Source organism: Anolis carolinensis, chromosome 2 (assembly GCF_035594765.1).
Source record: "Anolis carolinensis isolate JA03-04 chromosome 2, rAnoCar3.1.pri, whole genome shotgun sequence".
In the NCBI taxonomy this organism is placed as follows: Eukaryota; Metazoa; Chordata; class Lepidosauria; order Squamata; family Dactyloidae; genus Anolis; species Anolis carolinensis.
Window position 1 is genome coordinate 220,091,041 of NC_085842.1, and position 27,826 is coordinate 220,118,866.

A 27,826-nucleotide genomic window follows, 5' to 3' on the forward strand; every position below is an offset into this window, starting at 1 on the left:
GTTAGATGTTTGTAACCTGGGGACTGCCTGTATTTGCATGTGAAAGTGTAATTTGAAGCAATAACGGAAACACCTCTGCTTTTCTTTTTGTACTTTTTGATGCCAAGGTACCCTTTATGTAACCCACCCCCCTTCCATCCTTTTACAAGCTTCCAGAAAATGACTTCGCAACACTGCTGTAATGCTTAACTTTTCAAACGGCCTTCATTCTGTGTGGCGTGCAGGCTGAATATCTGAATTGTGTCCTTCCAGAAAGTGGGTTAGCTGGCAGTGGTTACTTCTACTGTTCATTGTCTGTGAAGAGATAACAGAGGAAGGCAATGCCCTCCTCCCTTATCTCCTAGCAGACTTTGAACAAGTAAGTGGCTGGGGAAAGTCTTTGAATCTCGGAGAAGGAATTCACAGGGTTCTTTTGTCAAGCTGAAGGAAATACTGCTGTTCCAGCCAACCCCCAGCCGCAGGACTACAGGCTGCTGAATTATCTTTCAATGGTTTTTCCATGATGCCCAAGGTAGGGAAAGAAAGGATCAAGTGTATAATGGCAACCTGCAAAGAAGTCAGACCAAATTCTTTTGAAAGAATTTGGTAGGCTAGGCACCCACACAGGTGGTGGTGATGGTGGTGGTGGTGGTGATGATGATGATGATGATGATGATGATGATGATGATGATAATATAATGCAATGGATTTGGGGACTGCAATTGTTAAGTGGCTACTAATACAAAATTAATTAAGATGATGATGACAATAATATAATTGCTTTCCCAGATGAGTTCTTTCACACAATCTGGTTTAGACACCCACACACCTCACTTGATGAATGATTGTCATATGATGATGTGTTAAATATAGGTTGAGTATCCCTTTGGGACTGGAAGTGTTTGGGATTTGGAAGTTTCTGTATCTGCATACACATACATCTTGGAGAAGGGATCCAAGTCTAACAACCAAATTCATTTATCTTTCATATGTATCTTATATAGGGCTGTTGCCGGGGGGGGGGGGGGCATTAAGGGTTCACACCCCCTGAAATTCTTCAGTTTTTTTTTTTTAAAATCTGGTTTACTCATTTAAATCCATGCGTGAGTTAGGGCCTTTTACCCTAGCACTCAAGACCTGGCTCTTTACTAGAGCTTTTAATCTATGTTAATTTTATCAATATTTGTATGTATGTATTTTTATCCTTTACAAGTTTATCTTGTAAATCGCCTAGAGCATCTTGGATGGAGGGCGATTAATAAGTAATTAAATGATGATGATGATGATGATGATGATGATGATGATGAATTAACCAAATCCCCATGAGTGTCCAGTGAAGTTTATTTGTCTTGAGTGTCCACTGAAGTTTATAAATGGAGCCTGATTTCTAAATTATTTTGTGCTATGGAACTATTCTTCATGATTCGCTAAAAAATGTCCCCCCCCCATTTTTTTCTGGCTATGGCCCTGATCTTATACTCATAGACTGAAAGTAATTGCATACAATATTTTAATGATTTTGTGCATGAAACAGTTTGTGTACACTGAATAATCAGAAAGCAATGGTAGCGCTATCTCAGCCACTCATTTTGATAATTTGGGACTTGGAGTATTTCGTATTCTGGAATTTCAGATAAGGGATGCTACGCCTGTATACAGCAAATTCTAATAGATCCTACCATTAGATGAATTTTCCATATCACATCTTAGTATTTCAAACATAATGGCTAATTTCCCTGTCCATTGCTGGCATCACTAAAATGAAATAAAAACAGGCAATATGGTATCATGGATCCAATGTTAAGACCAGGGTTCAAATCCCTGCTCAGTCATGGAAGCGCATCAGATGGCTTTGGGTATGCCACATTCTCTCAACCTCAGAAAAAGGCCATGGCAAACCTCCCGTAAACAAATCTTGCCAAGGCAAAGTTGTCATAATGCGGAGTCGACTTGATGGTAACTAACAATGCAGTGATTTAAAATGTAGCAGAGTATCACCGACTTTACATGCCCTTTGTTACATATCTATTAGATGTCCCTTTTAAATATTACATCTATCCATAATTTCAACCATACAATTCTATAATGAATTAGAGAAAATATGCCAGAATGCTTTGCAATGACATCTATGCTAAATTCATTATCTCTCAATCTCTCTTAAAAAAAAAAATCAGCATGTATATTATGAGAGGAATCCTTTCTAAGGCTGACTCGATTAACCATAATGAGCACTTTAAAAGAAAAGCCAGGGAAAAGAGTTCTCCTCAAGTACAAACATCCACATCCGTTTAACTAATCCTACATTTGCTCTGACGAAGTGGTGCTGATTTTCTATGTGTGCGGTGATGGGAACTTGACAGGAATTTGAGAAAATGACAATTTAACTGGCAACTCCTCTCTTGCTTTGGAGATCAAAGGCACACAAAAGCTGCAAACCTGGAATAGGAAGCATGCAATAAAAATGTGGAAAGATGTAGCACATAACTTCATCAAAAAGGCAAAATTTCAAGGCTGTCAGGAGGACGTTGAATTGACTATAGTTGATTTTAGTCCACTTCAGAATTCTATTTTAATACTTTTTTCTGATGCTTACACAAAACTGTCCCTTAAGCTGGAGATGGCATTTGCTGTCAAGGAAGACGTATGTTAGTAATAGAAAGATGACTCTCTCAGCCTATTATACATTATTCTTCTTTTGATTAATCACATGTTCTCCAAATATTCTGATTTGGTAGAGAGCAAATTGATTAATCCTCTGTCATCCCATTTTCTCAGCGGTTTTTATGATGTCCCAGTTTCAGTCTCCTCCTCCCACCTTGCCTCTTTGTCTTTAGCTTACTTCCATTGGTACAAACCTGCTGGGTTTAAATCCTGCCTTGACGGCTTCCTCAGCTCAGTTGCCTTCAAGCACTCCCCACTCTCTCACCATCTGTTCTTTGTGTGTGTGTGTGTGTGTGTGTGTGTGTGTGTGTGTGCCTTTGTCACACCTTTGGGGCGGTTAGCTTGGGCCCTGGATCCGGTTCTGGCTTGTCGTTCCCACCAGGAAGGAGCATCTGAGTGTCCATTGGGGTTTGTGTGTATGTATTCAGGGTTTCCATGGTGCTTCACTGGACAGGAGTCTGCACCATGCCCCCCAGTCACCTTGTGCCATTCGAATCTATTCTTGGCCTCCCATTTAGGTGCTGTCAAGCCAGCAGCCGGGCTCTTCAATGCTGTGATCCAGGACCCATATATGGTTGCCAAACCTCTTTTAGCTGTAACCAATAAATCAAGTTGTGGCCTTTGTTATCCCAAAGCATCTGTGTGTGCCTGGTTCTTGTTGGGTTGAGTGGTCGCCTTGCGTATGCAATAGTGTTTAGAGCATTTCAACCAATTAAACGGAGACAGTTTAATACCAATTAAAACTCTTGGATACAATTTAATAACTTGGACATGGTCACACTGTGAGGAAAGTAATTAGGCACTCAAAAACTTTAATAAAAAATCAGGTTTTACTTGGCAACAGGATGACACCAGTGTTGGTACCAATCAGGTTTTACCGGGGAGGGTGTTCTATCATCAGGTTAACACGGCAAAGAAAGTCTTTGTGCACGTACTGCCACACCATATTGCTCCATCTGGCAGGAAATACAGGAAGACCTGCCAACATAGTCAATGGGCAGGTGTTTTGATCATTGAAGGTCATCACCAGAACCTTGAAATCAGACTGCATATTGGCAGCCAGTTTAATCCATTTAAGGTGGATGTTATAAGAATTCTATATGATCAGACAGTTAAGAATCTATCTGCTGCATTACACAATTTCTATAACTTTCAAGTCATCTTCAAGGCAGCCACATCAGGACCATGTTGCAGTTGGGAAGCTACTAGTGTATGAACTAATGTCTAGGTACTGCCTGCCCAAGAAGGCATTGTTGACACACCAAATGACGTTTTTGCCAAGCACTCAGAGTGTATATCTGGGCTTCCAGTTGCAGAGATGGATTTTGAAGTGTTCCACAGCAATGTGCCTGCTCTATCTGGGAGTGCAAACTCATCCAGAGTAGATAATACTTGTGGAAGTAAGAGGTGCCAAGCTTCAGAGCTTCCATTTCATTAGGAGTCAACTTCAATTTATTGGCCTTTCTCTGGCCTATTACAACATTCAAGTTGGGTGAGACTCCTGTTGCAGAAGGATATGCCAAGATGGAGCATATTGAATGTATTTTCTTCTGGAAAAAGTAAGAAATACCTTTAGAGTGTTTTCTTTAAGCAAGAGGAAGGAGTTACTTCAAAGATAAGAAAGAATCATGTCACATCAAGCTCCTGGTTGCTTTCTAAATCATGGGATCAAATTATTCACTTTGATATTTTATTGCACTAGTTCTCAAACTTTGATCCTCCAGGTGTTTGGGTCTTGCAAGTCTCAGAAATCCCAGCCAGCTTTACCAACTGTCAGGTATTTTGGGAGCTGAATACAAAACACCTGAAGGAATCAAAACTGAAGGAATGGGCCTCATCAGAAAGCCCAGGTGAAGTGTCCTGCTTCGTCAGGCTTCTGCGAGGAAGGGGAAGCAGCGGGTCAAATCTGTCTCCCTGTGCATAGCTCCCTCTTCATGACACTTTCCCCATCACATGGGGAAACTGTTGCCCTTGTGGGGAGGCCTCACGGGAAGCCTCCCGTGTTGGGGTGGAAGCATCCGGTGATGTTTTCAGCCCAGTTGTGGGCAGGATGTCACACAACATTGTGTGATATCCAGTGTCGGTCTTTGTCTCCCAGACAGGGTGAAAGCACCCTAGGATGATAAAGTCACCCCAACTGACAAGGTAGTTAAATGTTCTCACATATAATTTTAAAAGCTGTATTGCTACAATCTTATGGTTTCTGGGACAGTGCCCATAGGCACCATATGATATTTCAGACTTCTCTTTCTAGTGATGGAAAGGATTCCTTTTTGGAGATATTCTTCTGTAAAGTGTTTTCAGCATCAAGGAACACAAAAAGGGAAATGCCCAGTGAATGTGCTGTGGGCCCACACACCTTACAAACCTCCAGTGTTGTCCAACATAACGCATAACAAGGGACAAATTACACTATTCCTGGAACTAGTGTAGATCATGTGCAGGCCAACAGAAAAATCCTACAAAACATCTCTGCTCATGTCTCATTCAAATAAAAGGTAACAATGTTATTGCATTTCTTCAGAATCTTTACTTTGGACTTCATGCCACGGTGCCTCTCCAAGCGTTTCTATACACTTAAAACACAGAGCCCCATGGAGATAATAAAATGATATAGGATCCTTCTGTGGATTCCCTGTTAGAGCTAATTTCTTAAGAGTGTAGAAATGCAAGGATTTTAAAAGATGTTTGGAAATCGATTTCAGGTGGTTCCCTCTGCATAGAGATGGTTTCAAACAGTGAAATGGGAGGGAAAGGGGAGAAGGAAAACATGTGTGATGGGAGTAAATTCGTTCTCCGGATCCTTTGGAGATGAAGCGACACAAAATGCCACACTAAGAAGAGATTCCCCCTCCCCCTGTGGGATGGGATGAAGTCCTTAGGCTGGAGAGAACTCAATAGTTTTTGTTAACCCTGTTATGGAGAAGGGAGAAGAAATCATGTGTCACAATACTAAGTGGACTTTTTATTGTAAAATCAGGACTTCTGGCAAATTGTGTGTTGCCCAGGATAATGATGATCTGGAGGTAGAGGATTGTTTTCCTTCAAAACTATCTGTATATATTTGACCTAATTCTGTGATTATTTATCTTGTCAGTTTTTCCATTCAGGCAGCTCTTCAGGTTTTCCAGAGCTGTTCTCTGTTCTAAGTGTCTTTCCTGGTAGTGGATGATAATGCTTCTTGCAGCTATAATGAGGAAATGGATCAATGTTGTCTGGCAGTACTTAGACAAGTCAGTAACTTCACAAAAATATCCCAAGAAACTCCCAAACTGTCTGCTGTTCTTATGTCATACGAATAAACTTCGCAAATCTGGTCTGCTTCACATCACATCTCTTGGATGGTGGTTCTTTAATGAATTTTTAAAGATATATGAGTCAATTTTGGGGCTAGGAGCCTGAAGGCCAGTGTTTGAATCCCTGCTTAGACATGGAAACCCACTGGATGACCATGAGCAAATCATACTCTTTCAGCCTTAGCTTCAGAGGAAGACAAAGGCAAACCCGCTCAGAATAACTCTTGCCAGGAAAGACCCATGATAGGGTTGCCATAAGTTGGAAATGACTTGAACATATGCAGCAGCAGCAAATATATTAAACAACAGGCACGAGGGAATTTTCTAAATATCAGAACACATCATATGCAACAGGTACAAAAAACAAGATTCAATAACTGTTTGTTTTGTTTCTTTTCAATATCACGTCTAAAATCCCTGAAACCTAAATAATATATTCTTTCATAATACCTAAACATACTTGTTGAAGGACAATTAGGTTTAAGTGATGCTTCTAGTTTCTTAAATTGCTGGTTCATTTCCCCCATACCATCTCTTTCGCATGTAGCATAATCCTAATCTCGTTTACTCAGAAGTCATTCGGTGTTCAGTGGAGCTTGTTCCCAGGTAAGTATATGACTCTGGCCTTAATCTTCTTTTTATCCTGTAACTTTATTGCTTTTGAATGTTTTCTTTTAGATTTGTCTTCCTATAATAAGCTTTCCTTTCAAATAACAATAGTGATGATGACAAAGTTGCCATAAATGTGGGGGGCACAAAGGGGCAGCTGCTTTGAGGAATTTATAAGATACACTTATAATAAAATCCCTAAATGGAAGAGATAAAAAGGGGAAGGGAAGGAAAGAAGCATGCAAGGACTTGTATTTTTTGCAAACCTACCAAGAAAGGCAGGAGAAGTTGTCACATTTTGTCCTGAAATGTTGGTGCAGAATTGCATACATTATCTATGTTAAAAACTTAGTTATGCATCAATTTAATTGTCATGTCTTCTTTCAACACATTCTGGGAATTGTAGAATTGTAGACTACTGAGAATTCTCTTGGTGTGTCCATCTTAGGGCAAGGCTATACAATGTTCCCTCACTACTTCGCGCTTCACTTTTCACGGATTCGCTGTTTTGTGGTTTTTTTAATAAACTCTAAAAGACTATTATAAATCATAAAAAATTACAATTTACAGCCTAAGGAAGGGAGGAAGGAGAAGCCAAAGGGAGAGAAAAGGAACCCAAGCAGCAACGGGAGGAAAAGGAGGTGATTTATCAACACACGATTGGTTGATAAAGACTTGAAATAGTGTATAACTACTAAAATAATGTATAAATATTAAAATAAATATAGTGTCCCTACTTCACAGATTTTCACTTATTGCTGGTGGTCCTGAAACCTAACATCCACGATAAGTGAGGGAACACTGTATAGGCATGAAAACCCAGACTCATCCTAAGTTGGCTTCTAGGTGTTTTAATGATATTCTTCTACATCCAATAAATACCATGGGTTATCCTTCATTAAATTGGCTTTGCCCTCCTTCAGGCAGAGTTTGAGGATGTTCTCAAATTTGATTTAAACACTGGATTATCCTGTGACTTTGGGGCAATGGGGATAGTTGAATCAGGTTTGATTCAGATCGATCTCCTGCCATCACATTTTCCTTTCACTTCCCTGATAAAAACTCAACATGGCATGCATTTCTTTTAATTATTTAATTTGTAATTTATTTTAAAATATTAAAAGATCTCAAGGCAGGTACAGGCAACAAAACAATTCCGAAATAATTTTAAACAATTTGGAAACACTATAAAACTATGAGCATAGTGTACACTGTATAAGAATTCCACACTCTAGACAGGTCAAGATCCCTAGCCACCTAAAAGCCTTGGTGAAGTGCTAACATTTAAATTTAACATCAGGACCATTTGGGTCTTCAAGAGGAACCCACTCCACAACCAAGGGGATGATCTGCTAAGAAACAATTTGTGCCCCATGTGTAATTGAGTAAGTATGTGCAAAACAACACATTAGGAAGAATAAACAGAACATACATTTTGCATAGATATGATCATAGTTTCAGTTTCTGGCATCTTCATATAAACAAGGGTATCAGTAGGTCATCACCTATACCCAGAACCTGTCTTAAGGACTAATATTTACTGGTCAGTCGTCCAGTATCTGGATCCATAAACTTTATTTACTTAGGCAATCCCCGTATGATAGCCTTCTAAGTGTAGTGTCTTGGCAGTGGGTACGTAAGTGACTGTGGAGTCCTATTCTTGACCCGCATGTTCTTCCACAGTAAGGGCATCGGATTCCAGATGGAAGGCGGCCCCAGTAAGGGTTGGCTTGATGCTCCTTCCTCTTGGCACATTTCTCCCTTTTGCCCTCCATTTATGCCTATTCAAATTCCACTGCCCAGCTGACCTCCAGTTAGAGCCTTCAAAGGCCATAAATAGGTGTCATAGCTATATAAGCACAATACTTTATTTTGTATGTCTGTGTATGTTCTCTACTTCTACACCTGCCACTCACAGCTAGATCTGTGACTTGCATTTATGCTTGAGATTTTTGGATTTTCAGTCATAGCATTCCCATTGAAAAGGCACTGCTGGATTAAGTTTTCATAATGGATATTATGCAGTAAAATGGAAGAAGCTGTTTAAAAGCAGGACCACAGTCACACTATAAAATAATAGTGCCACATTCCTTCCTGTAATGAATCACTGTGACCATGATCACTGTGGTCATGAGTTTGAGGCCGCTCGGAGCCTATGTTTGTTTGTCTTTGTTATATGTTAAAAGGCATTGAATGTTTGCCTATATGTGTAATGTGATCCGCCCTGAGTCCCCTTGTAAATAAATAAATAAATAAATAAATAAATAAATAAATAGTGCCACATTTCTTACACCACAGTGGCAATATCCCATTAAATTTTAGGAAGTGCACTTTGTTGTAATTGTGTACATTTAAGTTATTTATGACTGATGATGGATCTAAGGTCAACTTTTCTTAGCAAGTTTTGTTGGGGGGGGGAGCTGCCCTTGCCTTCCTCTGAAGGTGCTCAAGGCCATCCATTGGGTTTCCATGGCCAAATAAGGATTCAGATTCAGACTTGTAGTCCATCACTCAAGCCACTACACTACATCGGCTCTTACCCTCTAAAGGTTCCTACCAAACAACTAACATATGCACTCATGAAAAACTTAACCTAATGTATAAGTCAATGATAGTATTTTAGGCCAGAAATATGGATTTTGATTGGATCCTTGAATAAGTTAAGAGTCATTCTATGAAGAGCGGAAAAGATCAATGCTGCATCATTGGGCCAGCCGCTGCTGTAGTACACCACTATTTCCTCATCCTGGCATTGAAAAAGAAGAAGCAGCATGACAAAGTGTATAGAAGACAGTGATGTTTCTTTCTGGTTCTCTCAGGAAAGACTAAGCTCTTGGTGACTCTACTCAGAGAGAGGGGAAGATTCCTTTTTTTATAAGAGTTAAGAAACAGTATTCACATTAATCTATGAATAAGTCAAGACAAATTTTGGGGTTGATTTTTTTCAGGAAAACATATAGACTTATACATGAATATATAGAGTAAATATCAGAATTCCATAGGAGAGAACCATGAAAGTTAAAGTGGAATAATAGCACTATAATTTGTAGCATAAATGGGCCCCAGAAAAGAGAGACAAGTGAAAGACAACTCCCTTAAAAATACCATGAATGGGGCAGGAACATTGTACACAAAAGAATTTGTTTGAAACTATTCCAAGAGATGCAGCTTCATCTATGGCCAAACCCACCCATTTCACAAGCCTTTAGTTTAAAACCAAAGCATCCTATTTAGAACAAACAATATTATTTCTCTACCCCTCATTGTGCACCCTGCTTTTTCTACAATGCTGATTTGAAGTTTGGAAGTTTTTCAAACCTGTGAAAGCTTCAGTAACTAAATTAAATTGTACAAACTTTTGACTTTGCTGCTGCTGTGCTTGCCAATCTATTTATATTTCTGCCCTCCATTAAGATCAAGCATCTCTTTATTTTTTTTTAAAAAAAAACACACACCATACACTGATTCTTAGATTGCAATTCAAGTGAAAATCAAAGAGACATAAGAACATTTTGCGACTTTAAAATTGTTCTTTTCTTGAAGTTGAAATATGCAGTTGGAGATCTGTCTTCCTTATCATATGGCCAGAATTACCTGGTGTGATCTGGATTATTCTATTCTTCTGGAAAAAAGAATCTTTTGATCCTTTCTTTCTTTTTTTTAAATGTTACTTACAATTTTTCCCCATCTCTGAAATGCATTTTCAACCATTGCTGTTAACGAAGCTCAAGACTTTTCAGATCTGTTTTAGAAGAGATAGATTGGGAAGTTAAAGGGAAGAGATATTGCCAATTGAAAGCACAAGTTATTTTTGTGTATCTAAAATATTTAGCATGGAAAATTGATTTACAAGAATCCCTTGGTTTTCACAAAGAACGTCAATCCTTTCACCAGGCAACAGAATTGTACTTTGGTATTTCCAAAATTGTCCTAGTAAGATGTTTTATATCATGGTATAAATGACAGTGTCTAGATCCAGGGAAGTTGTGCTACCCATCTTTCCTGCCGTGGTCAGACCACACCTGGAATACTATGTCCAGTTCTGGACACCACAATTTGAAGGAGATGTTGACAAGCTTGAATGTGTCCAGGGGAGGGTGACTAAAATGATCAAGGTCTGGAGAACAAGCCCTATGAGGAGCGGCTTAACGAGCTGGGCATGTTTAGCCTGCGGAAGAAAAGGCTGACAGAAGACATGATGGCCATGTATAAATATGTGAGGGGAAGTCATAGGGAGGAGGGAGCAAGCTTGTTTTCTGTTACCCTGGTGACTGGGACGTGGAACAATGGCTTCAAACTACAGTAAAGGAGGTTCCACCTGAACATTAGGAACAACTTCCTCACTGTGAGAGCTGTTCGACAGTGGAACTCTCTACCTCAGAGTGCGGTGGAGACTCTTTCTTTGGAGGCTTTTAAGCAGAGGCTGGATGGCCATCTGTCAGGGTGCTTTGAATTTAATTTTCCTGCTTCTTGGCAGGGGGTTGGACTGGATGGCCCATGAGGTCTCTTCCAACTCTATGATTCTATGTTTCTATAGTTCTATGATTCCATGATTCTATTATTCTATTCTAAGTAGAGAGTCTGAACAGGCTATAGTGTTAGATAAGATAAAATCTGCCAGGGAGGCTCTTCTCTCGGTCCCGTCTTTGTCTCAAGTGTGGTTTGTGGGGAAGAGGGAGATGGCCTTCTCGGTGGTGGCCTCCCTGCTCTGGAATGCCTTCCCCAAGGAACTTAGGCAAACCCCCACACTACAGCACTTTCGGAAAGAACTGAAAACTTGGTTCTTTCAACAGGCCTTTGGTAATGCCTAAGATAGCAGCCAGACTATTCTTTAGCCAGGGAAGGCTAAATTGATTGCATGGATTTTTAATCTCTCATTATTGATATATTTTATTTTTGTCAATTTGATAGGTCTGTTTTTAAATATGTTATTGTATTTTTAATGTCGATATGCTGTATTTTATATATAGTGTGGCACCATGTGTGTTATTGTAAGTCACCCAGAGTCCCTATGAGAGATGGTGGCGGTGTATAAATAAAAGTGTATTATTATTATTATTATTATTATTATTATTATTATTATTATTATTATTATTATTATTATTATTATGACACAGCAAACAAGATAGACATGCTTGATTTCATATCACAAAATCACAAGTCGAACGCTTCCCAAGTGTCTAGGACTGTGTGATGTATTTTCGGATGATGCATGCAGATCCCAGTAGGGTGGCCTTTTGCAGTTGGCAGATCGTAATTTTGTCAATGTCTATTGTTTCCAAATGCCGGCTGAGATCTTTTGGCACGGCACCCAGTGTGCCTATCACCACCGGGACCACCTGCACTGGTTTCTGCCAGAGTATTTGAAGTTCAATCTTGAGGTCCTGATAGCGGCTGAGTTTTTCCTGTTGTTTTTCGTCAATGCGACTGTCACCCGGGATGGCAACATCAATGATCCAAACCTTTTTCTTTTCCACAACTGTGATGTCTGGTGTGTTGTGTTCCAGAACTTTGCCAGTCTGGTTTGGAAGTCCCACAGTATCTTTGCATGCTCATTTTCCATTACCTTTGCAAGTTTGTGATCCCACCAGTTCTTTACTGCTGGGAGGTGGTACTTGAGGCATAAGTTCCAATGAATCATTTGGGCCACATCGTTGTGCCTCTGTTTGTAGTCAGTCTGTGCAATTTTCTTACAGCAGCTGGGGATATGATCAATGGTTTCATCAGCTTCCTTAAATAGTCTGCATTTTTGGTCAGCTGATTATTATTATTATTATTATTATTATTATTATTATTATTATTATTATTATTATTGTGAGTAATCATGGCTGCAGATCCTTCTGCAGTTGCCATCGTTTTTCCTCCCATTCTCTCTCTCTTTGCTTATCCTCCCTTTCTCTTTCTCTTTGCTTATCCTCCAATTCTAATTTTCTCAATTCAATTTTATATTTAAGGGTTTCCCTTGTCTCAGGGGTTTGCTCAGAGTCCGAACTATCTCCTTGGTATTCACTAGCCTCTCCTGCTAATTTCTTTTGTAGTCTAGTAGCCATTTTTCTTAACTTTTACCTCACAATTTCTTCCTATGTGGTCTTAAGGCACTTAGTTTGAGATGTTAAACGTATCCCACCGCTTGGCACCAATTGAAGAGAGCCCAATTTGTGGTGCTCAACTCAGGCAGGGGAAATCTTTGTCTAAATCCCACTGCTGCCTCCAATTCAGGAGTTTTACTCAACCTTAAAACAGCTATCCAAGGTGCTGAACTCTCTCTTCAAACCAGGTTCAGCACCTTGGATAACGTTTTTAAAGTTCAATTTAAAACCCAGAGTAAAGTGCTCAGATTTGGGTTTTTTTTCCGTGTCAGGAGCAACCGGGGTTGCTTCTGGAGTGAGAGAATTGGCCGTCTGCAAGGACGTTGCCCAGGGGACGCCCGGATGTTTTGATGTTTTTACCATCCTTGTGGGAGGCTTCTCTCATGTCCCCGCATGGAGCTGGAGCTGATAGAGGGAGCTCATCCACACTCTCCCCAGGTGGGATTCGAACCTGGCAGCTTTCAGGTCAGCAACCCAACCTTCAGGTCACTTAGTCCACTACGCCATCTGGGGGCTCAAGTGCTCAGATAGTTTGACTCTTTCACCTATTTATTATTTTGTCTTTCTGGTAATCTTCAAATTGTCCTGCCCTTTTTTATTTATGGGTATGGATAAGTTACTACATGAAGAAAATGATTATGTTTAGAAAATGATTAAAAAGAAAATAGAGATCTGGTTAAGTTTTGGAATATCTCATGACAACAAGAGGCACACCATTCTAGCCTTTTCTTTCTTTCTTTCTTTCTTTCTTTCTTTCTTTCTTTCTTTCTTTCTTTCTTTCTTTCTTTCTTTCTTTCTCTTTTGAACAGGAAATTAACTTGTGTTGCTTTCGCCTAATAACCTTTTCATATTTTTATTGTGTGGGCATCATTTCAAAGCAGTTTTTTAGCCTTACAATACAATAGCCAAAGCAGTAGCAGCAAATGTATAAACCATCAATGACATTCTGCAGTGAGATCTCTTTTGCCCAACAGAACAATACAAAAAATGTTGTTTTGCTACCTTCTAAATGCTCCACCTTTTTACCTCTGCCATGCAAATGTGTTTAGTGTAGTCGGCTGGTGAGCAACTCATGTGATCCAAGCCGCAGTTCATGACTTTCATCCTGTTAGAGCACCCACTGTGTAAATAAATCAAAACATTGCCTATTTTGGGTTTGGAATAATGCAGTGTGTGAATAATGCATGGCAAGCAGTCCTTTTTATTATTATTATTAAGAAGCCCTTGGGCCAAATTCTGAGCTGTCCTCAATCTCAACAACTCCTTGGAGTTCAATGGAGATGCATAACAGAATTTAGCTTACTGTATATATTCCCAATAATGCATGCATTGAAAGAATACAATGGAAGGAACAGAAAATCTCTTCTTCTTGCCTTATCATTTCAATATGAGAGGCATTATCCAGCAAATATTATTCTTAGCTAATTTGCCATTTATGCCTAGTACATCATACCTGGTCAATAGAGTTTACTGTTGGTTCTTCTAATTATTTTCTGAAAACTGTAAATGAAAATATCTGGGTAAAGATATTTAGCCTAAGTCTTTCATAATGGAATGCTTCTTTCGCTCCCTTGTTACTCAGCTCTCTCCATAACATGATGTATTATTACTACTATAGCTTGTCCTAGTGTAACTATTCTTACTTATTAATACTTCTTGCCATTTTAATCACATTTTGATATTGCTTGGCCACATATGTCTTTGTTTTCTCCTGCCTAATGCTGGAGCCCCGGTGGCGAAGTGTGTTAAAGCACTGAGCTGCTGAACTTGCAGACCTAAAGGTCGCAGGTTCAAATCCCGGGAGCGGAGTGAGCGCCCACTGTTAGCTCCAGCTTCTGCCAACCTAGCAGTTCAAAAACATACAAATGTGAGTAGATCAATAGGTACTGCTCCGGCGGGAAGGTAACGGTGCTCCATGCAGTCATGCTGGCCACATGACCTTGGAGGTGGCTACGGACAACGCCGGCTCTTCGGCTTAGAAATGGAGATGAGCACCAACCCCCAGAGTCAGACATGACTGGACTTAATGTCAGGGGAAATCTTTACCTTTTTAATGCTGGACGGTATATAGCAGTGTTCCCAAGTTCCCAACCTTTGGGCCCCCATATGTTTTGGACATCAACTCCCAGAAATCCCAGCCAGCTTACCAGCTGTTAGGAACTGGAGGAGCTGAAGTCCAAAACACCTGGAGGCCCAAAGGTTGGGAACCACTGGTTTACAGGGATCTGTGGCATTGGCCCTAGGATGTTCTGGTTAGAATCCATTGTTTACAAGCCTGATCCTACTGCCTGCTATGAGAAAGTGATTCAATGAACTCATCAGCTAAACACTTGTGATGTTTTCTTCTGCTATAAACTATATGCTGCAGTAATTTACTACAAATCAAGCTAATCCTATAATAGTAATCCAAAACCCAAAGTACACATTGTAGTGATACCTTTAGTAAACCAACAGAGGGTACAAAATGATTTACACTAGTTTTTGATGGCCAACACTCTTCTTCATATTTATTGCTTCTTGGGGAGCCCGATTCTCCACACTGTTGATGGGAAGATGTCACAATATCTTCATATGGTCTATGGTTGGTAGAGTATCAGCCATCTGTAGGTCCACAATTAGAATCCACAACATAGGAATTTGTTCTGCTTTGCTTCATGTAGCATCCACATCTACACAGCAACAATATACCTACAGAAATGACATCACCGCCAGCCTAAATAGCAAAAAGCTCATCTACAATACAAATCAGATACTTTGACATCGGCATTAGCATGAATACACAGATGCATCCCATTAACATTTACCAACTTGAATCTAATTTTGGACACAGCCAAAGCAAAAAATAAAGAGAGCACATATCTCAATTTCTCCCTCCCCTCACATTTCTTACTTTCTTGAATTCTATCGCTACTCAATCCCTCCTCCTACTCTTCCCTCTCTCCCTCCTGTTTTAATTTTAAGAGATGCAAAATGCAGGAAATAGTAGCCTTGCAAAAAACTGATCATTTAAACTAGAGATGTCACAGACTGAATTTAGAATCCCTGGCTCATACATGCAAAACATGTGCTTTGCCATTAATCTTTGTAGACTGCTCTTTTTGACAGGGAGTGGAGAGGCAGAAAGAATGAAATGAACCCATTGTGCAGGAAAATGTTCTGTGTGTGCTCAGAGGCTCACAACATATTACAAAGTCCCCATCTTTGATTCATTGATCATCCTGGTAGCTATCCAGTTATGGCTGCACTTGCAGGAGTCAGTGTTCAGTAACTGAAAGACATCACTCACTATTAACTTTTAACAAAGGAAGTATTTTAAGTGTGAGTGAAATGTCCAGGTTGGTGGGGACGGAGAGAAGGGAGAGATGCAAATGACCCACAAACATAATTGAAGATGTTGTAAGATGAGATGCCATGCTTTGGAACAACCTTTCACAATATAACAATTTCCAGATGTGTCAGACTGTGTATTCTGGGCAACACTTATATTATGGTCCTTGTAGCCCATCTGGAAAATGAAAATGAAATCCAGATTGGATTCCAGAAACACAAATTGTAAATGATAAGAGCCAATAACATAATGTGGCCTTAAAATGGTCAGTTACAATCTCTTATGTAAATCCCATAAACAAATGACTTATGAAGCTAGCTATTGAGCAATAACTGAACTAAGTAAGATCTTTCCATAAAAACTGTTGATTTAATGAATATTTTTTTCCATTTCTGAAGTTTAATGTTTATCGAACTAAGTGTTGAACCTAATGGTTCAAGCTTTGGAGAGGAAAGACTTCAACCAAGAGTTTAGAATCTTTTCACCATGGGAAAACCCTACACAGCTACAAAGGTGGAATGAGAGTCTTTGGCAGGCAGAGTTTTTAGCACTGTAAAATGCTCAACCATCTTTGTCTTGTCATTTTTAGTTTTCACTCTGCTTCTCCAACCATACAATCACAGAGGTGAATGGTCCAACCCACTACCTTTCAATATATATAGTAACTGAAGCATTGCTAAGAAATGGGCACCCAATCTTTGTTTAAACATTTTATTTTATTTTATTTTATTTTATTTTTTTACAGAAGGGAAGGCTGAGAGGAGACATGATGGCCATGTATAAATATGTGAGGGGAAATCATAGGGAGGAGGGAGCAAGCTTGTTTTCTGCTGCCCTGGAGACTAGGATGTGGAACAATGGCTTCAAACTACAGGAAAGGAGATTCCACCTGAACATTAGGAAGAACTTCTTCACTGGGAAAGCTGTTCAGCAGTGGAACTCTCTGCCCCAAAGTGTGGTGGAGGCTCCTTCTTTGGGGGCTTTTAAACAGCGACCGCGTGGCCATCTATTGAGGGTGTTTTGAATGTGATTTTCCTGCTTCTTGGCAGGGGGTTGGACTGGATGGCCCATGAGGTCTCTTCCAACTTTATGATTTTATGATTACCAATGAGAATGTATTCTACCTTAAAGGACGAGTCTGTACTGGACATGTTTCTCTGGTGTAAATCTATCCCAAAGCAGTCATAGAACCAGCATATATGTGATGAATCCACGGCTCGTTTCCAGATAGGACAGGACCATATTGATTCCCTGCTGGGATGTCACTTCATTTTCTGTGTTGCTGCTGCTACATGCTGACCACAGAGCTCCATCTGAGCACCTGACCATCCCTTGTTATGTCAGAATGAGGTGCCTGTATGGGAAGATCACCCCCTCATTCTTTGTGTTCACACAGACAGCCCAATCTGATACCACCAAATGTGACTTCGATGGCCAGGAATTAGACTGAGCTCATGGTTGTCACCCCAAGTGGTGACATGGGGATGAGTCATCCCCATTCCTTTTGCTGCTCAGCAGTGGGGAAGGGTGATGGCAGCAAAGACTGTCTGGACAGAGGATTGGGCCAATTTGGGCCCAATCTAGCTATTCAAACTCCCAAAAAGCTTCAGAATACCCCAGAGTTTCTAGCAAAATCTGATTATCTCCTGACTTTGCATAAAGCAGGGAAAATTTGGATTAATAGCCAAAAACCTGGATATATTAGCTGGATATCATTGTATTAGGGGCCCCTGATGGCACAGTGTGTTAAAGCGCTGAGCTGCTAAACTTGCGGACCAAAAGGTCCCAGGTTCAAATCCCGGGAGCGGAATGAGCGCCCGCTGTTAGCCCCAGCTCCTGCCAACCTAGCTGTTCGAAAACATGCAAATGTGAGTAGATCAATAGGTACCGCTCCGTCGGGAAGGTCACGGCGCTCCATGCAGTCATGCTGGCCACATGTCCTGGAGATGTCTACGGACAATGCTGGCTCTTTGGCTTAGAAATGGAGATGAGCACCAACCCCCAGAGTCAGTCACGACTGGACTTAACATCAGGGGAAACCTTCACCTTTTATCATTGTATTATAAAAACTGCCAATGGTACATTCACAGTGACTGGGTATTATGGTCAGTACAAGGCCCTCTTCTTAATTCTTTATGTCTTCATCCTCCTGCTACTTTGGATTTGTGATTGTGGGTTATCTTCTGCACTTGCCAACATCTCTGTCACCCTTTTTAAACAAAGGTTTCCCCAAATAATAATTAATAGGTTAATCCTTACCTGAAAAAAGTCTTAAGAAACATATTCAAGGGTAGTTGTGTTAGCCATGCAGCAAGCAATGCAACAACATTGCAAATCCACAAAACAGTGATATCTTTATTGGGCAAGCTAAAAAACACAAAATACTGTATATACTCGAGTATAAGCCTAGTTTTTCAGCCTTTTTCAGCACTGAAAAAGCTCCCCTCGGCTTATACTCGAGTGAGGGTCCTGGCCGGCTTCTATTCAGGTCGGCTTATACTTGAGTATATAGGTATTCAGAGTTGGACAGTCTTATCTTATTAAAGTCTTATTATTATCTTAAATTACAGTTTTATAGAAATATTCAAAAACATTTAACCTACTGATGCCTCAAATAATGCAATTTTATTAATATCTATTTTATTTTTGAATTTGACCTGTAGGTGCTGCATTTTCCACTCTTGTCTTATACTCAAGTCAATAAGTTTTCCCAGTTTTTGTGGTAAAATTAGGTGCCTCAGCTTATATTCGGGTCGGCTTATACTCGAGTATATATGGTACATCATGCAAGCTCAATGTATTGAAACTACATTGAGCTCTTCATCAGGCATAGATGTTAAAAAGTCATACAGGAGAAGAAAGGTGACGATGAAAGAGTCAAAGGCTACATTTTGTCTCAGATGTTCCTTCTGTTGTCAATTAAGACAGTCTGGAAGAATATCAATACAGGCAGGGACCAGTCTCCTTCTTGACCATGTAGGGACTAGAGATAAAGGGCAGTAAAAGCCATATAATAAAATTTCACCTCCATTAGCAACAGCAAAGTAACTTCCCTCGAGAACCAGTCTATTTCTGCCATATCAGCCTCTGTCTTAGGCAGATAATATTACATTTCTCGTGATGTTTTTGTGCTGTTATATCTGGAATAAGAATTAGGTACTATATTGGTAAAGCCTGTCAGTCATAGTCAAAATAAAAGAGCTTTCCCTTGGTTGGAGGTAGAAACCGTGAAGAGTTAACTCCTAGTACATTGGCTCCCTCTCATTTGTGATTTGGTATTTTTTTAATCCCAGAAAAATATTCAGAGTTAACGGTATTGGCCATGCAGCAAAATATAACAAAACCCGTAGTGAACTAGTGATACCTTTAATGGACCAACCAGACTGCACAAGACACATTGCATAAGATGAAAAACCTAATGATCCTATCTGGAAATCATGACACTTTTTTGTTCCTTCCTTCAATGTAGCTCTAGAGAGAAAAGATGGAAAAGAAGAAAATTGCTTTGTATGTCCTTGCCAAAAATAGCCCATCCCAAAATATAAAAACTTATTAAAACTCCATGAAGTATCCTAAAAACATAAACAATAACTTAAAACCCATGTAATGTTGCACTTCAAAATTATTTACAAGGATAATTACTTTTCAGGTTACCTACTTAAGAAGAATCTTGGGTTTCGGGGCATATACAGAATTGATAGCAGGAAGGTCTGAGAAGGGTATCCTGTCTGGTTATATGTTGCTAGGAGAAAAATGAGTTCAAAGCCACACATTTATGAGAACCTGAAATCTCTGAAGGGAGCCACTTTGCAGAGACCACCTGTTGTTCTTGTCCAATGGAGTGATAACTTTCTGCTGTTGGTGATATAGCCTGAAAATCAGAAAATCAGTAGCTGATCCCACCTTGCTAGTACCTCCAAATATACTTTCTCAAAAAACTGTCTGGTTCTAACCAGGTGGGTTGTGCTGAAAAAGAGCTTTACGGTAAGTTCTGAAGTTAAAGTTCAAACATGGATTGTTATTCAGACTTCCTCTCAGGTTGGTGAAAAGCTCCAGGAGAATGTTCGGCTGTTGAGCTTCATCAAAACTGAGGGGTTTGTCGCATATAAAAACTATTTATTCACCCATACTTTTTACAATAAAATACAGTGGCTAACAGGATTATCTGTATCTCTTGGACCCCTGGTTCCAGCCTGTGCCTTATATACACACATGCAAATACATAGATATATTGATTAAAATAATTGCAGTAGACAGATGACCCATAGACCAGGGGCCCCCATCACCCATTGAAATACAGTCAGCTCTCCACAATGTCAGGTTTACCTTTTCCAGGTTTGATTGGTATGATCAATCTTTAGGTTCTCCAGGTTAACTCTATGGTCAATTATTTCTGGCATTGACCATAGCTTTGCTCTGATGGATCTAGTGATTCCTAGAAAGGTATTCCCTCCGGTCAAAAAAACCTTTTAATACACTTCCCCCCACTTTCACGGATAGCCGGGCTGTGGCACAGGCTGGTTAGCAGCCAGCTGCAATAAATCACTCTGACCATGAGGTCATGAGTTTGAGACCAGCCCTTGCCAGGATGAGCACCCGACAATTAAAATAAAAAATATAGCCCCTGCTCGTTGTTGACCTAAGCAACCCAAAAGATAGTTGCATCTATCAATTAGGAAATTTAGGTGCCACTTATATGTGGGGAGGCTAATTTACGACACCATAAAATCACCCAGCCGCCGTTGGAATGAGGAAGTTGCAGTCGCAGTGGATGATGAAGCAGCTGCTCCCCCTGTGGCCGGAATCAAGCATACCCTCAGGAAGCTGGAAGCTGGAGAAGGTTTAAATTGCCTCTGGGTCTGTCTCTGTCTCTGTTCTATGTTATATGACATTGAATGTTTGCCTTATATGTGTACAATGTGATCCGCCCTGAGTCCCCTTCGGGGTGAGAAGGGCTGAATATAAATACTGTAAATAAATAAATAGCCTACTGTACATTCCTTTTAGCACACTACGGTTTCAAAATTATTGCCATGTGCTTCTGACTCTTGGTGATACTATCATGGAGTTTTCTTTGTCTTGTCTGACCTGCACATCACTGCACCACACCAACTCTGATTCATGATTTCACTTCAGTGGCTATTTACATTCCCCCGTCTCCTTTAAATGCTCAGATGTAGCCTATGAATGTTTTCCTGACATACTGGAAAACTTACTTAAAGATGCAATTTAAAAAATCATGTTACTTCATAGACACACATTCTAAAAAACAGCCGAACCTCTCCATAGCTCTCAGACTAGACAAATACAGACACACAACACTAACTAACTTGTCTGGAAACAGTCTCACGGCATCTACAGGTTGGACGTGCTAATAACTCATGATGAGTGTTTCGAGGACAAAACAGCCACTTGGCAGATAGTTTCTGCTTCTGTTACCAAATATGGACCACCTTTACAAGATTGGCAATTTGGCATTTAGCAAGACAGGATAGACATTTTTTTCACGTTCAGAATTACCTATTTGCATATAACGAATATATGTAAGACCATCTGGATATTGCTACAAGAGTGCACAGAGATTTTTGCACAGGTGACATTTAGGAAGCAAATTTTAAAAATTGGCACTTTGGGCATGATTAATGAAGTTGGTTGCTAAGCACTTTGATATATTTGGAGTGGAAGTCGGAGAGCTCTGTGCAAAATGTACATATTTCTTAGTCACATTTCCATCCTCAGGAAGAATTTAAGTGGTGCTCGAGACATTACATTGACTTGCTGATCCTCAGCATTAAGGGGAATGTTACCCTTGGGAGAAGCTTATTATTAATCATATACTCATATTCATATGCTGTTTTAGTAACATTTCATACCCAGTGTCAAGTGACCATTTTGCAAGGTTTTACTGGCTGGCATACACTGAAAGTTTTTCAGGCAAGCATCCTGCATTCATTCTCATTGCCAGTCCTGTGAAGTGGGGCATTATTCCCATTTTATGGACGAGGAACTGTGCTAAGACTTGTGTACACAATAAGTTCTAAGCCTGGGAAACAGAGTGGTGATAAGAGTCAGGAATCAGCTTGTGTATTGGTTTCTCTAGCTTGGAACAACAGTCGAAGTATGAAAAGGGCTTCTATAGAGAAGAATGTCAGAAGGGACATGTGGTCCTATTTCACGATTCCTACCCAGGTTTCTAGATCAGATTTGTTCAGTGGTCTGCACTGCAAAGAGATGTTGCTAGTCTCTGGGAATGGCTCTTTGTGTCTTGACAGGAGCTGGGGTTAACAAAGTAAAGCTGACAAGGACCAAGGACTTCATCACATAAGGCAGAAAAAACAGCATTGCACCATGTACATCTTGTGGCCGGTTTACCTTCCCCTCACATGATTCTTCTGTCCCTAGCTATTGATGGGTCAAACCTAGAAACTGCTCCCGTCAGTTACTGACAATAGAATTGCATTGGAGGATCTAGAGATTCCTAAAGAAAAGTTCTCTCTAGGAATCTTGAGGTATTCCAGTATGATTTCAGATTGAAGTTCAACATAGGTCACACTGGCGGTTTTCTTATGTTATTTGCACTGGACATTTAGGTTGGTGCAGATAACGTAAGAAACCCGCCAGTGTGACCTATGGTGAACTTTTCAAGTTGCTCCTGACACGAAAAAAAAGCAGCTAAATGCTGTATCAAGGTTAACCTGGGACAAGGCCACCATAATGTCACCTTTCCCTGAGTTAACCTAGGTTCGGGAAAAACCCAATTCCCAAATGGAGTCAGCTACAACTGTCTTCACTGCCATTCCACATTAGATGTCAGTGAACATATTAATCATATTTCTGAATAATCAAATCCACAAGAGTTAAATGTGCAAATGTGGATAGCTGACTGTATATTCTTCTTACATGCCCATTCTGGCTTCTTCTCCAGATTGCTAGTCTTCTTCAAGTGTGAAGTAATGCCATGTAGATGTGATTTTACCTTTGTTGAACCTCACCTGTCACTTTCATCTGTTAACAAGGTTTCCATAACAAGCACTGGAGTGTGATGGAAAAAAAAAACACATTATCCCCTGCCCCCCACTGTTTCTGCTGTCATTCTTGCTCCTAACAATGGTCTTATTGGATGAAATACTCGGCTCATATTGGATGAAGTGCTCAACTTCATTAGATTCCTCCCCACACATCTCTTACTTTAATAAATGTACCTTTTCAACACAGAGATCTTGTCTGTGTGGGTGAGGGAAAGTTGTGTGGCGTTGCAGGGTTTGAAACACTGGCTGCTTTTTGTCACCTCTCTTACCCCAACCTTTCCTTTCAAATGATCCTTGAGAAATTCTCCAGTGTTCAGCATGTACAAATGTGTCTGAAAGAGATCAAAACAAAAATGGGTTTTGGAAAAGCTGTGTGCACATGTGTCTGTGTGAAAATTAAAGGAATTCAATTTACAAAGTAACATTATAGAATGACAGCCTTGGTATCCTTTTGTATAGGTCTGTCTTTTGGTGTGTGTTGTATCTTGGCAAAAGGACAGGTCCCAGCCCTAAAGAATTTACAGTCCAGATTTTTACAGGGAAGGAGGAGCAAAGAGAAACAGGAAGAAAGGAAGGACTAGAGTTTAGTGGGGGTCGTCAGAAGCTCCAAGGCAGTAAAATGAGGTAATGACAAGAGTGGCCGTCTAGTGTCACCATACTGCGTTTGGTAGTGCTGGACAGTCAGGTTTGGTGCTGTTGTGGGAACTATGAAAACTATCCCAGAGTTGATCTGACATATGATAATAATAATAATAAATCTTTATTTATACCCCATTACCATCTCCCTGAAGGGACTCGGGGCGGCTCACAGAAACACTCTAAGTGCCACATATAAACAACAATACATAAGTATATATTTATTTATTTACAGTATTTATATCCTGCCCTTCTCACCTGGAAGGTCACAGAACACACATATGACAAACATTTAATGTTGATTATACAATTATACAATTAACAAGGACAGACAACACAAAGGTAAAGGCAGGTTTTGCCATCTTATTTCCGGTATATAAGTATATACACAGTATTATAAGTATAAAAACAACAATACACATAAAATCCCATCAATAAAATTGTAAGAATGATAGCATTATAAAATTTCCTAAAATGCAGTAGAACCTACTTGAGGAACCATATTTCCTTCTACCAACCCACCCGAGCCCTGAGATTCTCAGGAGAGGCCCTTCTCTTGATCCCACCATCATCGCAGGTGTGTTTGGTGGGATCGAGAGAGAGGGGTCTTTTCGGTGGTGGTCCCGCAGCTCTGGAACTTCCTCCCTAATGAGGCATGATCAGCCCCCTCCTTACTAGCCTTTTGTTTGCAAATTAAAACCTTTCTGTGGAGCCAGGCCTTTCCAGACAAATGATAATAGGCACTGTCAGGCTGATAAATATTTTGATAATACTTGACAAATAACTTCAGTAGCCAGAACTTATGGATATCTTTAAATGGTGCTTGCTGTAAGTTTTTAAATTGTTTTATTTGATATGTTAATTGGGTTTTTATATCTGGATGTGATGTTTTAATTCATTATGTATTGTGGTCGGATGTATTTGTATGAATTGTATATATTGTATGCCACTTTGAATCCCACCCACGGGAGAAAAGCAGGATAGAAATGAATAAATAATAATAATAATAACCTTTGAATAAAGATGGCTATCTGGAGTAACAAATCAACGTGTGGAGTCACAAAATCAGTGGATCATTGAGTTGACCATATATTATGCAGAGTCTGAAGAGCCATGTTTTTAAACTTGCCCAAAAGTCTTGAAGAGTGGGGGGTTAATCTAATTTATTTAGGGAGGGTATTCCAGAGCCGAGAGAAGGTTCTCTCTCTTGTCCCCACCAACCGTACTTGAGATGGTGGTGGGACCAAGAGAAGGGCCAACAGATCTCAATGCCTGCTCCGATTCATAGAAGGAGATGTAGTCTTGAAGATAGGTTGGACCCGAAACATATAGGGCTTTATAGGTAATCACCTGCACTTTGAATTGGACCTAGAAACTTGCTGGAAGCAAGTGGAGATGCCTTAAAAGGGGTGTGTTATGCTCCCTCAAGCTCACTGACCTTTGCACTAACTGTAGTTTCTGAGTCATCTTCAAAGGCAGCCCTAGGTAGAGTGTATTACAGTAGTCAATTCTGGATGTAACTAAGACATGAATCACTGTGGCCAAGTCAGGCTTTTCGAGATATGATCACAACAGGTGCGCAAATTTAAACTGTGCAAAGGTCCTCCCGGCCACCGCCGACACCTGAGCTTCAAGCTCAGGAGAACCTCCATATAGTATGCCTGATAAGCCCCAGGATAATGGGTCAGTGTAGATCCGCTCCAAATAAACTCTAGGCATTGTCAGATTTCTCAGAAACTCAGACTCACACAGGATAGTCCCTTGGAACAAACATTCAGAGCAGACCTGAGAGGAAACCTTCTCCTTGGCCACTACTAGGCTGGATATTTAAAGGATATTCATACATTTTGGATAAGAAATGGGTTGTTTTTTTGTTTTGTTTTTTGACAAATTGCCAGGAAAGCAATCCACTGCATGGCTCTCTTTCACACAACTTTGCAAAAGACAGAAAAGAGAACAGAGGGTGCAACTACATTGTGGAATAAATAGTTTGACTCCATTTTAACTGCTATGGCTCAATGCTAGGGAATCTTGGGATTTATATTTTAGTGAATAACCTGCAGTCTTTGGCACAGAAAGCTCAGGAGGTGAACTTTTAAAACGAAAACTCCCAGAATTCCATAGCATCGAGCCATGGAAGTTAAAGTAGTGTGAAGTGGCATTAATTCTACTGTGTGGCTGCATCTTTAAAGATGAGAAGAATTGGATTCTACGTAGATATTTTGGTTACTTAAAACAATAAATACAATACCAGAATGCCAAAGGGATATATTTAAACATTACAGGCAATGCTTAACTAGACACAACATCGATCCCAGTATCTCCTTTGGCTATTCTGTATTGAAAGAAGTTATATGTTGGGGCATATTTTTCAAAGGTCCTCAAACCATTTAACTAGGAGACCAAACATCTGCATGCTTGTGAATAAATGGACAGTCTGTCACATTAAAGCATTCCTTTCTTTAACAATCACAGGTGGCTTTCTTCAGCTAAGAAAATACCAGGCTTCAAGTGAGGAAAGGAAAAGATGCAAGCCAGTTGGGTAAGTAATTAATTCTTTGCTTCTTTCTTCTTGAAGAAAGTATTGAGTGATTTTAGTCATTTTCTTCCCATTGTGGAGAAAGCCATCAAAAACTATATAGGGTTGTTTTTGGAAGTCTATTTATAGTTTAGGAGTCAAAGTGTGTACTTTTTTTTTGCACAATAACCTGTTTTTCCTGTACCAGAATTTTCTATACAAAAATATTATTTCTCTGCAGAAATATTTGACACAGAAAATGCTGAGTTATGTACAAAAAAGATCCACATGTGCATTTTGTCCTGAACTGCAAACATTCTTAACAGTCCAGGATTCTCTACATCAGGGTTTCTTGAAAGTTGAGAAGAACAGTTTCCTACCAACTCTGAATATTTTGAAATATTCTTCCCATTCCCACGAGACATCATTTAGCGCTCTGACAACAAACAGCTGGCATTTCCCAACTTCATGGTTATATCTCTTTGGAGGTTGGTTTTCTGAGTGACTAATTGACAAAGTACGCACATGCTAAACTATGGAAACTAGAATTTGAAGGATGAGTTTGGAGAAATTATTTATGGACTGCTTTCTCCAGAATCCCCTAGCTGTTATGGGCACTGGCTATGAAGGCTGTATATTCTGGGGTTTTAAATCCAAAAGAGTCAGAACTGCACAATCTTGTCCTACCAATCTTTAGGTGAAGACTGTATGACTTGACAAACCACAAAAAATGAGGTGACTGAAGGATGTCCATAGAATGCTTCTAGGCTAGTTTGACACACAGATAAAAAAGCTTGATTTAGAATGTGCTTTACATTCTGGACTGGGATCAGAAAAGGATTGAGTGGTGTCCAAATTTAGGTTTTATCCCTGCTGTCCTTTCAGTTATATAAAGATTTCCCCCCTCCAATGTCAATAATGGTGTTTTATCCCTTTCTAGACATATGATCTCAAGCACAGGAAAGATTGACACAACGGTTTGCTCTCAAAGATATTCAAGATTCAAGTGGAAGAATTTTCTGATTAATTTTGTAAGGGTTCTGAACCTGATTCAGAAATGAACTTTGACCAGGATGAAGCTTATTCTGACCTTTCGCCCAGTTCTCCGAGCTCCTTTCAATTACAGACCCCAGCTGTGGATAGCTCCAATGCTTCCTTAATTGGGAGAGATACTGAAAACATTACTCCTGTGGTAGAACCAGATGTCCCGAGTTCTCCAGGGAATGTATCCTTTAACAGAAGGGAATTTTGCATCGCCAGAGATCAGAAAAACAGGAGCTTCGAAGGAGTCAACGTTTGGCATCTAGAGGGATAATGGATAGGAGATTCCCTTGGGAACCTTTGGGGAGTTGGTTTCCCTTCGCTGTGATTAGATCTAAGTTCCATAAAAGTGCCTTACACTGTGAACAATTTGTGGTGTCAACGTAGCGACTTCTGAGAATACTTCACCGATTCCAGTTCCCTGATTTCACCAAGCCAAGTCTCCTGTTCCTGGCAGCCAAGCCGAGCCGCGACTCCCGATTTAATCCGGTGGAAATTCACGTCCTTGCCTTGTTCCTGAACCCGGATTGCTTTTAGCTTCGTCTTCTGCCTGCCTTGATATCAAAGACTTCCTAGTGACTTTGGACCTTTTTATTCACTCCTGCTTTCTTGTTGCTTCCCCGCTCAATAACTTCCCAACA

The 27,826-nt window shown here is 40.0% G+C and overlaps 1 long non-coding RNA gene across 1 annotated transcript; it reads left to right on the top strand.

Moving 5' to 3' along the window:
* The first annotated feature begins 45 nt into the window (after positions 1-45).
* Positions 46-27,826, top strand: LOC134296549 (uncharacterized). The gene is made up of 3 exons (XR_010003345.1): positions 46-511; positions 26,102-26,168; positions 27,085-27,826. It is a non-coding gene; the product is annotated as an uncharacterized LOC134296549 (long non-coding RNA).